General features: G+C 48.2%; 1 long non-coding RNA gene across 3 annotated transcripts; it reads right to left on the minus strand.

Annotated features, from left to right (window-relative positions):
- Positions 1–563: 563 nt before the first annotated feature.
- Positions 564–11199, minus strand: LOC148001471 (uncharacterized). 3 transcript variants are annotated; one of them, XR_015637593.1, is made up of 4 exons: positions 10764–11199; positions 7292–7417; positions 5531–5658; positions 564–2054 (listed from the first exon to the last, which is right to left on the minus strand). It is a non-coding gene; the product is annotated as an uncharacterized LOC148001471 (long non-coding RNA). The 3 variants fall into 3 exon arrangements; XR_015637592.1 differs by lacking the exon at positions 7292–7417 and having other exon boundaries at positions 10764–11182; XR_015637591.1 differs by lacking the exons at positions 7292–7417; positions 10764–11199 and having other exon boundaries at positions 5531–5870.
- Positions 11200–12988: the final 1789 nt, after the last annotated feature.

Consider the following 12988-nt stretch of genomic DNA (forward strand, 5'->3'; position numbering starts at 1 on the left):
ACTGAGGTACAAGAACAGGAAGGTCTAGTCAGCGATAATCTGGGGGGTTTCATTGCTCCAATATGTAGATTGTCCCTCCAAGGGGGAAAGATGTTATTTAACTTTGCCCCACAGATAAAATTTTAAATAATTAAACAAATTAGTTTTCTCTTTTGACAAATCCAAACACGTCTTCCGTAGGAGCGTGCTAGAAAACAGAGAAGTAAAAATAAGAACACAACTGTATCTGTTCTAATCAGAGGTGTGGATGGCTAAGACTTGGTGTAAGTTCTTCAAGCTCTTTTTGAGAACTGACATCCATTTTCATACTGTCTGCTAACTGTTACTCCGTGACTGGCGTTCTGGTCTGTCAAGCCACCATAACCCTTGTCTTAGGTCTTTGTGAGTCGTCTGGGTGTGCCAGACTGGCCTCTGGAAAAATGGACCTCCATTCTCATAAATAGTATTCAGAGCTAACCCTCCCCTTAAAAAGAAAACATCCGTCTGGAAACGCCGTGGTGACCCCAGGATTCCTGGGAATAATCTTTCACTAGGAAGAAAGCTTGACAATTTGATACACGAAATGTTATCTCGTTATTGTTTTATTTAGTGTCCTTTAATTATTCATGGGGGCCAATGGGTTCCCGTGTGCCTATTAGCCTGTTTTATCCTGGCTTTGGGACTGGCATTCATGCCTTTGTCTGTTTTTCTGTTGGGTGTTGTTTTTAATGTTTTGGGGTGTCTAACTTTAGATGGGAGATGCTCAGGCCTAGCAGAGGATAAGCACACGGTTGACTTTTAAAACCAAGGAAGGGGAGGGTTTCATTCCCAGCGTCTTCCTTGGAGGGGTGAGGCACCAGTAGCTCCTGAAGGTTCTTCTGCATGCGCTCGCTCTCTCTCTCTCTCTCTCTCTCTCTCTCTCTCTCTGTTTGTTTGTTTGTTTGTTTTTGAGACAGGGGTTCTCTTTCCTTTTTTTTTTAATGAGCCAAAATTTTGTTTATTCATTTTTTGCATTTGAAGTCCTCCTCAACGGCATCCTTGGCCTGAGACTCTGTCATAGTTCTTAACCTCTGCACAACTGTAGCCAACAGCTCTCCATGGCTTCCGCTCTGAATCAGTTTTAGGGAGCTCTGCCCATCCCCCTGGCTTCTTGTTATCGACCTGACGATTTGGCGCTCGGCTCCACCAGCTTAGCTCACCGCAGTTGGATGCAAGCACACAGAGATGGGCTCAGCACTTCACTTGTCCAAGGCTTTGGCAGCTTCCGGTGTGCCTCGTGCTAGGCCACCGTGGGTGAGGGCGGTCGACGACCCTCTAGTGGAGCAGCGTTGATGTCCGTTACTCCTCCAGCAGATATGGCCTTGGCCCTGGTGGTGGATTATGAGTGACACCGAATCTTGAATGAACCGAAGCCTGAAGCCAGAGCCTCTACCTCTGTGAAACTCGGTGGCAGCACGGGAAAAATAAGACAGGGTTTCTTTGTGTAGCCCTGGTTATTCTAGAACTCTCTGTAGATCAGACTGCATCAAACTCACAGAGATCCGTCTGATTCTGCCTCCCAAGTGCAGGGATTAGAGGGGAATGTCACCATTGCCCAGCTGCATTCTTGTGCTTTTCATTGGAGCCATGGTGTGAGAATTACTCTTATCGAATCGAGTTCTCCCACTGTCTGATCTCAGCACTGTCGTTGCAGAATCTCTTTTCCATTCTTGGACACCTTGTTTGCCCTTGTTAAAAAGTGCAGCAGACTTGCAAAAGCACACAGCAACAGCAGCCGCCATAGGCGCTCTGGCCACTGCCGGCGCAGGCCAGACGCAGACGTAAACACACAAATTGCCTGGATCCACAGAGCAGGCAGGCTTTCAGGAGAAGTGAATGGGACGTTTTCATTCAAGCCACAGGTGTCTCTGCAGATGATTCTCTCTCTGGAATGGAGAAGCAGGTTTTCGGAGCGCTTGCTTCTTGGGTGATACCCACTGGAAAGTGCAGCAACCGTGCCCACACTGCAGGTCTAGACTCAGGATTAGCGCCTCATCCAGACTGAGAGGGAAGTGGAGTGAAGCTGGTAGAGAAACCTGGGCCATAGAAGTAGGGTTGAGAAGGACAGGACATACAAACCTCCCTCTCTCTCTCTCTCTCTCTCTCTCTCTCTCTCTCTCTCTCTCTCTCTCTCTTTCTCTTTCTCTGTGTGTGTGTGTGTTTGTGTGTGAATGAGCATGTGTGTGGGGGTGAGTGTACATATGTGAGTATGTATATGTGTGTATGTGAGTATATGTGTGTATGTGAGCATATATATGTATGCATGTGTGTGAGTGTATATGAGTGTGTGTGCATGTGTATATGTGTATGAAAGTATGCATGTGTATATGTGTGTATATGTGAGTATGTATGTGTGTATGTATGTATGTGTTTGTGTATGTGTGTATATGTATGTATGTATGTGTGTGTATATGTGAGTATGTATGTATGTGTTTATGTATGTGTGTTTGTATATATGTGTGTGTGTATATATGTAAGTATGTATGTGTGTGTATGTATGTATGTGTACGTACGTACGTATGTATGTGTGTAAGTATGTATGTATGTGTGTGTATGTATGTATGTGTGTATATGTGAGTATGTATGTATGTGTTTATGTATGTGTGTATGTATATATGTGTGTGAGTATATATGTAAGTATGTATGTGTGTATACGTACGTATGTATGTGTGTAAGTATGTATGTGTGTGTGTATGTATGTATGTGTTTATGTATGTGTGTATGTATATATGTGTGTGTATATATGTAAGTATGTATGTGTGTATGTATGTGTGTGAACGTATGTATGTATGTGTGTAAGTATGTATGTGTGTATGTATGTATGTATGTGTTTGTGTATGTGTGTGTATATGTATGTATGTATGTATGTGTGTATATGTGAGTATGTATGTATGTGTTTATGTATGTGTATGTATATATGTGTGTATATATGTAAGTATATATGTGTGTGTACGTACGTATGTATGTGTGTAAGTATGTATGTGTGTGTATGTATGTGTACGTACGTATGTATGTGTGTAAGTATGTATGTGTGTGTGTATGTGTGTACGTACGTATGTATGTGTGTAAGTATGTATGTGTGTGTATGTATGTATGTGTGTGTACGTACGTATGTATGTATGTAAGTATGTATGTGTGTACGTACGTATGTATGTAAGTATGTATGTGTGTGTACGTACATATGTATGTGTGTAAGCATGTATGTATGTGTGTGTATGTATGTGTGTGTACGTACGTATGTATGTATGTAAGTATGTGTTTATGTATGTGTGTATGTATATATGTGTGTGTATATATGTAAGTATGTATGTGTATGTATGTGTGTGTACGTATGTATGTATGTGTGTAAGTATGTATGTATGTATGTATGTGTTTGTGTATGTGTGTGTATATGTATGTATGTGTGTGTATATGTGAGTATGTATGTATGTGTTTATGTATGTGTGAATGTATATATGTGTGTGTGTATATATGTAAGTATGTATGTGTGTGTACGTACGTATGTATGTATGTGTGTAAGTATGTATGTGTGTATGTATGTATGTATGTATGTGTATGTACGTATGTATGTGTGTAAGTATGTATGTGTGTGTATGTGTGTACGTACGTATGTATGTGTGTAAGTATGTATGTGTGTGTATGTATGTATGTGTGTGTACATACGTATGTATGTATGTAAGTATGTATGTGTGTGTACGTACGTATGTATGTGTGTAAGTATGTATGTGTGTGTACGTACGTATGTATTGTGTAAGTATGTGTGTGTATGTATGTATGTGTGTACGTACGTATGTATGTGTGTAAGCATGTATGTATGTGTGTATGTATGTGTGTGTACGTACGTATGTATGTAAGTATGTATGTATGTGTGTAAGTATGTATGTGTGTGTACGTACGTATGTGTGTATGTATGTGTGTGTATGTATGTGTGTGTACGTACGTATGTATGTATGTAAGTATGTATGTATGTGTGTAAGTATGTATGTGTGTGTACGTACGTATGTGTGTGTAAGTATGTATGTGTGTGTACGTACGTATGTATGTGTGTAAGTATGTATGTGTGTGTATGTATGTATGTGTGTGTACGTACGTATGTATGTGTGTGTGTATGTATGTGTGTGTATGTATGTATGTATGTATGTGTACGTACGTATGTATGTATGTGTGTAAGTATGTATGTATGTGTGTGTATGGGAACTAGAGACTGACTTTAGTATTTCCTCCTGTTCCTTTCCACCTTAGTTTGTGAAGCAGAGTCTCTTCCTAAGTCTGGAGCTCACCAGCTCTTCAGTCCCCAGTGTGGGATTACCGGTGCACTGAGGGTGTGCCTGGTACTGGTGGGTGTCCCCTGCCTGGGGATGTGATCTTGACTGAGCAATTCTCTCAGCTCCTGACCTCAAACCTGTGCTTCTGCCTCTCCTTCCTGAGTAGGGAGATGTCACTGTTTTATGTGGGCTGGGGACTGAGCGAATGCTAGGCCAGGTCTACCAGCTGGTCTGTGTTCCCAGACATGGTGCCTGTGTGTTTCTCAGGTGAAGAAAACCAAACCACTCAGCTCTCCCTCACAGATACTGGCCTCCTATGTGCCCGCCCCCAGGGGGTACGGGAGGCAGGGCCAGTCTCCGGGATTCCTGCTCTGGGCTCCTTCTCTGGCTTGAATTCCACCTGCCCCATAGTGCCACAGTGATATTTTCGTATTCCCTTCCCGTGGGTGGCTAGTGGAGAGGAACCAGAGAATGCATCTTGGGGTTTTCTGTTTGGTTGGTTTTGGTTTTGAGCTTGGTCTCCAGCTGACCCCACCCCTTTCTCTCCGGTGGTCCTCCCACCTCAGCTTCTCACAGCTCATATCTTCTCCACTCATATCTTTTGATACCCCCTTTCCTTGGGCAGATAACACTGATTTTTCACACATGGGCATCTCAGGCGTTACACATGGCCACGTTTAAGCTGCTTTTCCCAATCTCCCACCTCAGAAGTTTTGAGATTGTAACTTCATTTCTCTTTAAAGGTAAAGATGGCTGGGAGCTGAAGAGCAGGCGCTCCCTGGCTGCAGAGCTGCCTCTCCATCCCCATGCCTTTTTATGGTGGGAGGGCCTGTGTGTGTTAGAAGCATGCACAGGGGAGGCACAGCAAGACCCAGATGGGGAGTGATGGCTGCAGACTGTTTTCTTCTACCACTGCTGCCCTTCTCTTGACCATCCTCGCTCATGAAGTTCCTTCTGATCACTCCCCCAAGACTCACTCCTACATAGGGTTATTTGTACAGAGCTGAGGAAGTTTTTGCAAGTCTTGACAGACAGCACAGTTAGCCATTAACAAACACTTGTTCTGTTAAACCCTCTCCCACCCTCCCCATAGTGGTCCACCCTCCCCACACTGCCCCCTCCTCACACTCACCCCCTCCCCCTACACACACACACACACACACACACACGAACGCACGCATGCACACACGCACATGCACACGCGTGCGCGCATTGGCCAGGAAGCCTTGTCTCTAGGCCCTTCTCACCTCGGGTCACAAGCAGGTAGGAGGTCCTGGGAAAAGACATCGAGGAGCCAATAATCGGTCAATCTGATCTGGACTCCAACATCAGAACTGTCCTTGGGATAGGAACAGCATGGCTCCAAAGTTGTTGTCTACAGAACAGATAGTCAGCAAGAGATATCTGGCCCCAAGCTAAATGTGGCCGCTGGGTCTTTGTCACTAGGCTATCAGTGGTGTAGAGGGCACGTTATAGAGATAGACATGTATTAAGTCTTCCCGTTGATGGGAGGTGGGAGGGGGGAGGCGGGAGGGGGGAGGGGAGGGGGGAGGGGGGCCGTTAATCCCAGCCGTTAACCTCCCACTTGGAAGGCAGAGGCAGGTAAATCTTGTGAGTTCGAGGCCAGCCTGGTCTACAGAGTGAGCTCCAAGACAGCTAGGGCTACACAGAGAAACCCTGTCTCAAAAAAACCCAAATAAAAAAAAAGGTTTTTTTCCTGCAAACATAATTATTTAAAGAATATTTGGAGTTGGGTGTGGTTGTAGGAGCCTAGAATCGCAGTTCTTTTTTTTTTTTTTTTTTTTTTTTTTTTTTAAAGATTTATTCATTTATTATATATAAGTACACTGTAGCTGTCTTCAGATACACCAGAAGAGGGCATCAGATTCCATTACAGATGGTTGTGAGCCACCATGTGGTTGCTGGGAATTGAACTCAGGACCTCTGGAAGAGTAGTCGGGTGCTCTTAACTGCTGAGCCATCTCTCCAGCCCTAGAATCGCAGTTCTTAAGGAGCCAAGGAAGGGGGTCCAATCTGGAGTCTTAAAACACCCTAGGCTGTCTCCAGCTGAGAGAGAGAGATGAAGGGAGGGAGGGAAAAGAAGGAAGGAGAGAAGGAAGAAAGGAAAGAAGCTATACTGACTGGTTTTGTGTCAACTTGACACAAGCTGGAGTCATCAGAGAGGAAGAAGGAGTCTGAGTTGAGGAAATGCCCCTGTGAGACCCAACTACAAGGCATTTTCTCAACTAGTGATCCGTGGGGGGAGGGCCCAGCCCATTGTGGGTGGAGCCAGCCCATTGTGGGTGGAGCCAGCCCTTTGTGGGTGGAGCCATCCCTCGCCTGGTGGCCTGGGTTCTTATAAGAAAGCAGGCTGAGCAAACCATGAGGAGCAAGCCAGTAAGCAGCACCCCTTCATAGCCTCTGCATCAGCTCCTGCCTCCACCATTCTGTCCTGTTTGAGTTCCTGTCCTGACTACCTTCAATAGTGAACAAGAGTGTGGGAGTGTAAGCCATTCCCCCCCCCCAAAAAAAAACCCCTTTCCTCCCCAGTTTGCTTTTGCTCATGGTCTTCCGTTGCAGCAGTAGAAACCCTAACAAGACAGAAGCCAAGAAAATATTCTGTAAAAGATCTACTTTTATAATCATACCAGTGTGAGCTGGTGTGCATAAATGTTTATGCACCACCTGCATGCTTGTGTCTGAAAGGCTAGAAGTGGATGTGAGATACCCCCTGGGAACTGGAGTTACAGTGGGTTATAAGTCCCCATGGGGGTGCTTGGAACTAACACCCCCACCCCACAAAGCAGCACATATCGTTAACTGCTGAGCCCCAGCTTTTTAATACACACACACACACACACACACATATATTTTTTTTTTTCTAGGGTGTGACGAGGGGAAAGAGAGAGGTAGGTGGTGGAAGTATGTTATAGATTTGTATGTGAACATCCTAATGAAATCCTGGTCCTTCTCGATAAACAGAAAGCCAAGCAGACAAGCACACAAACCAAGACTATTCTGGAGGGCAAGTCGTAGAGCATCTGTCTTAGAGTCGACATGTTTGTAGCAGCTTCTCCTCATGGAATGAGCGTCTTCAATGAGTGTCAACATCATTGACTAAGTGTTCACTCCACCTGTGGGGGACAGCGAAAGGCCGTGGCCAGCTCTGTCCTGCAGCTCCTTAGACACCCTGGCCACCAGAGCCAGTGGCTTTACATCTCCACTGTGAACAGCTCAGGATATAATTTAAACTGCTCCTAATCAATAACCAATCCTTTGAAGACATTTGGGTCAGTTTCTTCATCATTAGTAGTCAGGGTCCAAAAAAAAGACCATTCCTATTAAGCCCAGGGCTGCCTGTAGGAACAGGTTCACCTGAAGTCAATAATCACCAACCATCAGGAAGCCCCGCTGTTTACCTCAGGGGCCCAAGTTTGCACTCTCAAACAGCTGTGGGCATCGGAGGCCCAAGAGAGTGATCCTGCAGGTCTGGGCCGCTGCTACCGGTCCCAAAACATCTCTTAGAGGAATGTCAGATCAGAGTGTCAGCCAGGTCATGGTTTGAGGCCAGAAGCACACCAGGCAGGGATTGGGCCAGGCACTGACACCCAGCTGGGTACTCTTGCCACCCATCCCATTCAACATACTGGGGAAATGGAAGGTGACGGGCAGAGTGGGCAGGATGGCGGGGAGACGTGGATGAACCCTGTCACCCAAGGCGGCAACACCTCCCCAACTGCCAAGAAAGCTGGCTGCTCGCTGTGCCAAGCGAAAGGCAGGAGGGAGGAAGGGGCCCTCACCTCATTCTTGAGAGGCTATTCCAGTTCCTCAGAGCTCTATGGCCAGGGGACAGAATGGCTCTTACCCACAGGAGATAAAGCTTCCCAATGGCTCCATCTGCCAAGCTCCCGGACCAGCCACCAAGGCAGATTCTGTTCTGGCGAAATCCCCACAGGTGGGCGGCCTTCAGCCACCCCTTTGTGTCTCTAGTGAGGTGTCCCTACTGAACAGCAGGGGTCAACGGAATAGGGTTCTGAGACCCCTCCCAACACCAGCAAAACCCCTTGAAGCTTCCACTGCACAAGTCCGTTTTCAGACTCTCCGTCTTAAACACCCCTGTGTAAGTGACAGAGGGTGACACTAATCTAGGGCAGGGAGGAAAGCCAGGGTCCAAGCCAGACTGAGGCTGTGCAGTGCAGGGAGAAAGGGCAGCTGAGGGGGCAGGGACACCGTGGGACACCTCGCCAGCCACCCCCAAGTGCAGCTGGCCAGGGCCCCGAGGCCTGATACCACAGACACCGTAGGAATCCCTCACTATGCTGTGCGTGGGTTGGTGGCAGTGTTTGCCAGAGGATGAAGGAAGCAACAGGGAGGAATGTACAGGCGTGGCTGGAAAATCCAGCTGGGCCAGAGACCATGATGGAGCCTGAAGCTTTTCTCCAGTCCTCCACCAGGTCACTGCTGGACCTCAGGCTCGTGCCTGCCCCTGGGCTTCAGGCTCCTGAATATAAAGCCTGGGAATGTTTAGCTTTGGGAGCACACAGATATGTTTGTCGGACCAGGCCAATGATGCTATTTTCAACTTGAATTCGGTGTCCTGTAGATTTTTTTTTTCCCAGTGTGCTCGGGGTGGCTGTGTGTTAATTGCGAGCTAGGCCACAGCTTCCAACTCACTTAACCCATAGGCCAACGTGTCCCTAATCCACCTTATCCCCTCTGCATAAAAGGAAGCTGCAGAAAATGTCCAGATGGTTCCACACAGCACTCCAGAGAATCTGGCTGCTAGTGCCCCACCAAGAAGCTCATACGCTCCCAAGAATCTAGGTGATGGTTAAACTCCCAGAACCTCGGGCCAGGACACGACTGGGCCCTGAGTACAATGGGACTGCTACCCAGCTGTTTGCAAGTGTGGCATAAAGCTTTTGTTGTGGTCGTTGATGTTTGTCTAGACAAGAGGGTCTTTAGTCTTCAGGCTCCCCCCTTCACTAATCAACCTTGAAATCAGGCTCCTGTGATTGTAGGAGCCTGGGCCAAACCCCATTTCTGACGGATGCCAAGAAGAAAGGTTACCTCACATGGGGGGCAGAGGAGCAGGGCATGCAGAACATCTCAGGAAGCCCTGGTGTCTCTGCTTTTTGGTAAGAGTTCTATGATTCAAACGCCATTCCCTCTCAGGCATCATGGAGTACACAGGATTAGTATACCAAGACACACAGGCCACAGCTGGGACGGGGGCACCTGGCAGACATACGGGCCACAGCTGGGACCGGGGTCACCTGGCAGACATACGGGCCACAGCTGGGACTGGGGGCACCTGGCCAGCCGCTCTGAATTGCTCATCAGTCGGAATCGGAGCCGTTCAGAACTATTTGAAGGCCTCGTGCGGCATGACGACGATCACATGTTACAGTCTTTGTTCCTAGGGTGCCATCTTTGCTGTTGACTCTGAGGAGGTAACTCTTAGAATTGTGCAGAGAAGTATTTGTGGCCCTGGGGAGGGGGAGGGACACCTTTAGAAAATATTAGTGACAGCTTCCTGAGGGCTGCTCAAGTGAGCACAACAGTCTGTAGCTACCAGTAAGTTTGGTCTCCTCGTGATTTGCATCCTGGCACTGTGGGGATCTTGGCCCATGGGAGAGGCCATTGCTGCAGGACTCGAAACAGGTGCCTACTTTGTGAAATCAGGGCGAGACCCAACGAGGAGCTTGGGGTGGTGGCTGATGTTCTGCCCACAGAGTGCTTTCCTCAGGGAACCCCAGAAACGGGTGCACAGCAGGGAGTAAGAGCGGGTGCTAGCCTTGAGGTCTAGGTCTCGTTCTCTATCTCCGGGAACATAACCCATCTCTTGGACAAGGGGGACTAACCCTTGGGTACCTACTTCAGGGCCTTGCAAATTTTCACGGCTCCCTGTTTGACCTTCTCTGGTCACCCTTCCCTCAGGGACCTGTGCCTTCTGAGTTCCTCGGTTTCTTCTCTGGCACTCAGCCCTCAAAGGTAGGTAAAGTGTGGTAAGCTGCCCGGCGTGGGTGTGCTCCCCTGTAGCATGGGGGATTCGATAATGTGATGCTAAGGATCAAGGGAGCCCACAGGTTGTGGACGGCGTGGGTCTTGGTTTGAATAGGTCTGCTCTGAGCTTCTGAGCAAACTGCCTAAGGCATGTTCTCGTTCATATTGCCCCCCATTACATTTATTTATTTATTTATTTGTTTGTTTGTTTATTTGTTTATTTGTTTATTTATTGTGTGTGTGTCTGTCTGTGTGCATGCCGCATGCGCATCGCTCCTCTGGGGGTGTGTGCATGTGGAAGACCTAAGTGGATGTCAACTGTCCTCCCCAATTGTTTCTCTACCTGAGAGACGAGGTCTCTCGCTGAACCCGGACCTCAGTGTCTGGGCTAGTTAGTAGCGTGGGGTTTCTATTGCTTTGATGAGACCTCACGACCAAAGCCACTTGGGGAGGAAGGGGTCCATTCCCTCTTACCGTTTGGAAGATGTCATCCAGGGAAGTCAGACATGAATTCAAAGCTGGGGGTAGGAGGTGAGGCGGAGTCCACAGAGGGGTGTTGTTTACTTCAACATGCTGTTGTACTGCCCGGATGTCCTACCTAAGGGGTAGCACCGCCCACAATAGGCACTCCCGCATCGATCACGAATCAAGAAAACGTACTGAAGGTTTGCCCACCAGCCATTCTGGCGGGATCAGGCTCTCCTTCCCAGATGGCTCTAGCTTGTGTCAAGCCGACATACTAGGCAGGGGAGCTAGTCTGGCTGGACGGTGAACTCCAGGCAGCGAGCGACCCATCTCTCCACACCCTGACACAGCCTGTAGACGTGTGCCAGCACGCCCCGCTTTTTATGTAGGTGCTGGGGATTCCGACTCAGGTTCTCCTGCTTAAAAGTAAAGCAGACCCTGCCCCGCCTCCTCCCACGCCTCCTCTCCGGCTGTACTCTGAGCCGGGAGCAGGAATTTGACAAACTTTGTTAGTTCTCTTTCCATTTCTTTTCTTTTTTTTTTTTTTTTCCTTTTTTTTTCTTCTTAAATCTTCTTCTGGGGAGAAGGGAAATGAGTCACAAACTCTCAGGAAGGAGATGGAAGCCACAGACCCTGTGTCCCAGAGGGCCCGGGAAATGCTCACAATGCTTTGCTGGTAGTTTCTGGAGGCCGCCCCCATGACAACCCAGCCATGACAAGAAGCCCCAGTTTTGCTATCGTGTGTCACGCACCAAAAGAGGAGACAGACTTTCTCCTTCCTTTGCCAGGGTGTGATAGTACATGCATGGTCTGCCCTCGCCGGTCCTGGGGGCCAAGGGACAAGCTCTATGACACCAGAAGGAAACAATCAGATAAACCCTGGATGTGGGCTAGCCCATATTTTATATATATATATATATATAATATTATTATATATAACTGACTGGCGTCTTAAAGAGCTCAGTGCTGTGAGTAGGAACGGAGACCAGGTCAGATTCAAACTCACACAGAGCCAAAAGGGATGCACGGTCCTCCAGCGGACACACAGGTATCTGTGACACAGGACCCAGGTCTGCTAGAAGACGCCTTTCTATTGAAACTTGGGAGACTGGGCCTCAGTTGGGATGCAGGAACTGTTGCCTCTCTTAGATATGAGGACGACATCAGGGAAGACATGGAGCTAAGCTGGTTTTGTGATCGATGATGCTCATAATTTACTCTGAAAAAGTTCAGCCACGTAAACAAATGGTAACAGGTGAGTGAGTCCACGTACGGAGGTCTTGTTGGGATTCCTCTCCAAGGGTCGTCTTTGGCCGAGCACACTCTCCACACTGACACCTCACCCGCCTTTCAGTTCACCCGACGTCGGTGCATCACCACACAGTTAAGAATGGAGGGATGTCGTCAAGGCCCGCTAAGTTTCGAAATGCCTGGGAGCGTTCTTAGGGGTCCCTATGGGTTCCAGAAATGCTGACCCTGCCCGTGCTGTGCCCCTTCAGGTCATCCTGGTCACAAGCAGCCGGCCTGCTGATGCCTGGGGATTTGCTTCAAGTGCGCTCAATGGGAACTGTGCTCTCTATAGTGACGCCTAACATTCCCTGAGCTCTCAACATTTCCAAATGTCACGTTACATGTGTGGTCCCAGTGCTCCTGTCCTTCCAGATTCATAGAGAAATCTAAACCATGCTCCTGTGGGCAGCTGAGGCCTCAGGGGGTGGATAAGGTAGTAAGAGTCCTCAAGACGGGATTAGTATCCTAATGAAAGAGGTCTGGGGGCCCTTTCTGCCTTTCGGCTCGTGAGGACGCAGCACAAAGACGATATCTACAAGGGAGGGGTGGCCTTTGCCAGACACGGAGTCCACTGGAACCTTCTCTTGGAATTCTCACCTCTGGAACCGTGAACAACCACTTTGTGTTTGTGCTTTCTTGCTAGCCCTGCTAAGACCTTTGTGCTCCATTTTACAGACTGGTCTGTGGCCTCAACGGGACATGGCAGGTGTCTGATGTGGCAGCGTGACTCCTCCCCTCTCTCATCTGGAAGCAGCATCCGGGCCATACCCACATCACCTAAGGCTCAGGATCCTTTCTTCCTGGGGGCAGGTGTCTGCTTGTGGGCCAGGACCTAGGGAAGCCGTGAGGCTGCAGGGTCTGTGAGTTGCCTCTGATGCAGAGATGGGCTGCAGCCAGGCCTGCTCTGAGTCCTTCCCTGTCACATGTTAGCCCTGTGGAGGTGT

Source organism: Rattus norvegicus, chromosome 14, assembly GCF_021556685.1.
Source record: "Rattus norvegicus strain SHRSP/BbbUtx chromosome 14, alternate assembly SHRSP_T2T, whole genome shotgun sequence".
Lineage (NCBI taxonomy): Eukaryota > Metazoa > Chordata > Mammalia > Rodentia > Muridae > Rattus > Rattus norvegicus.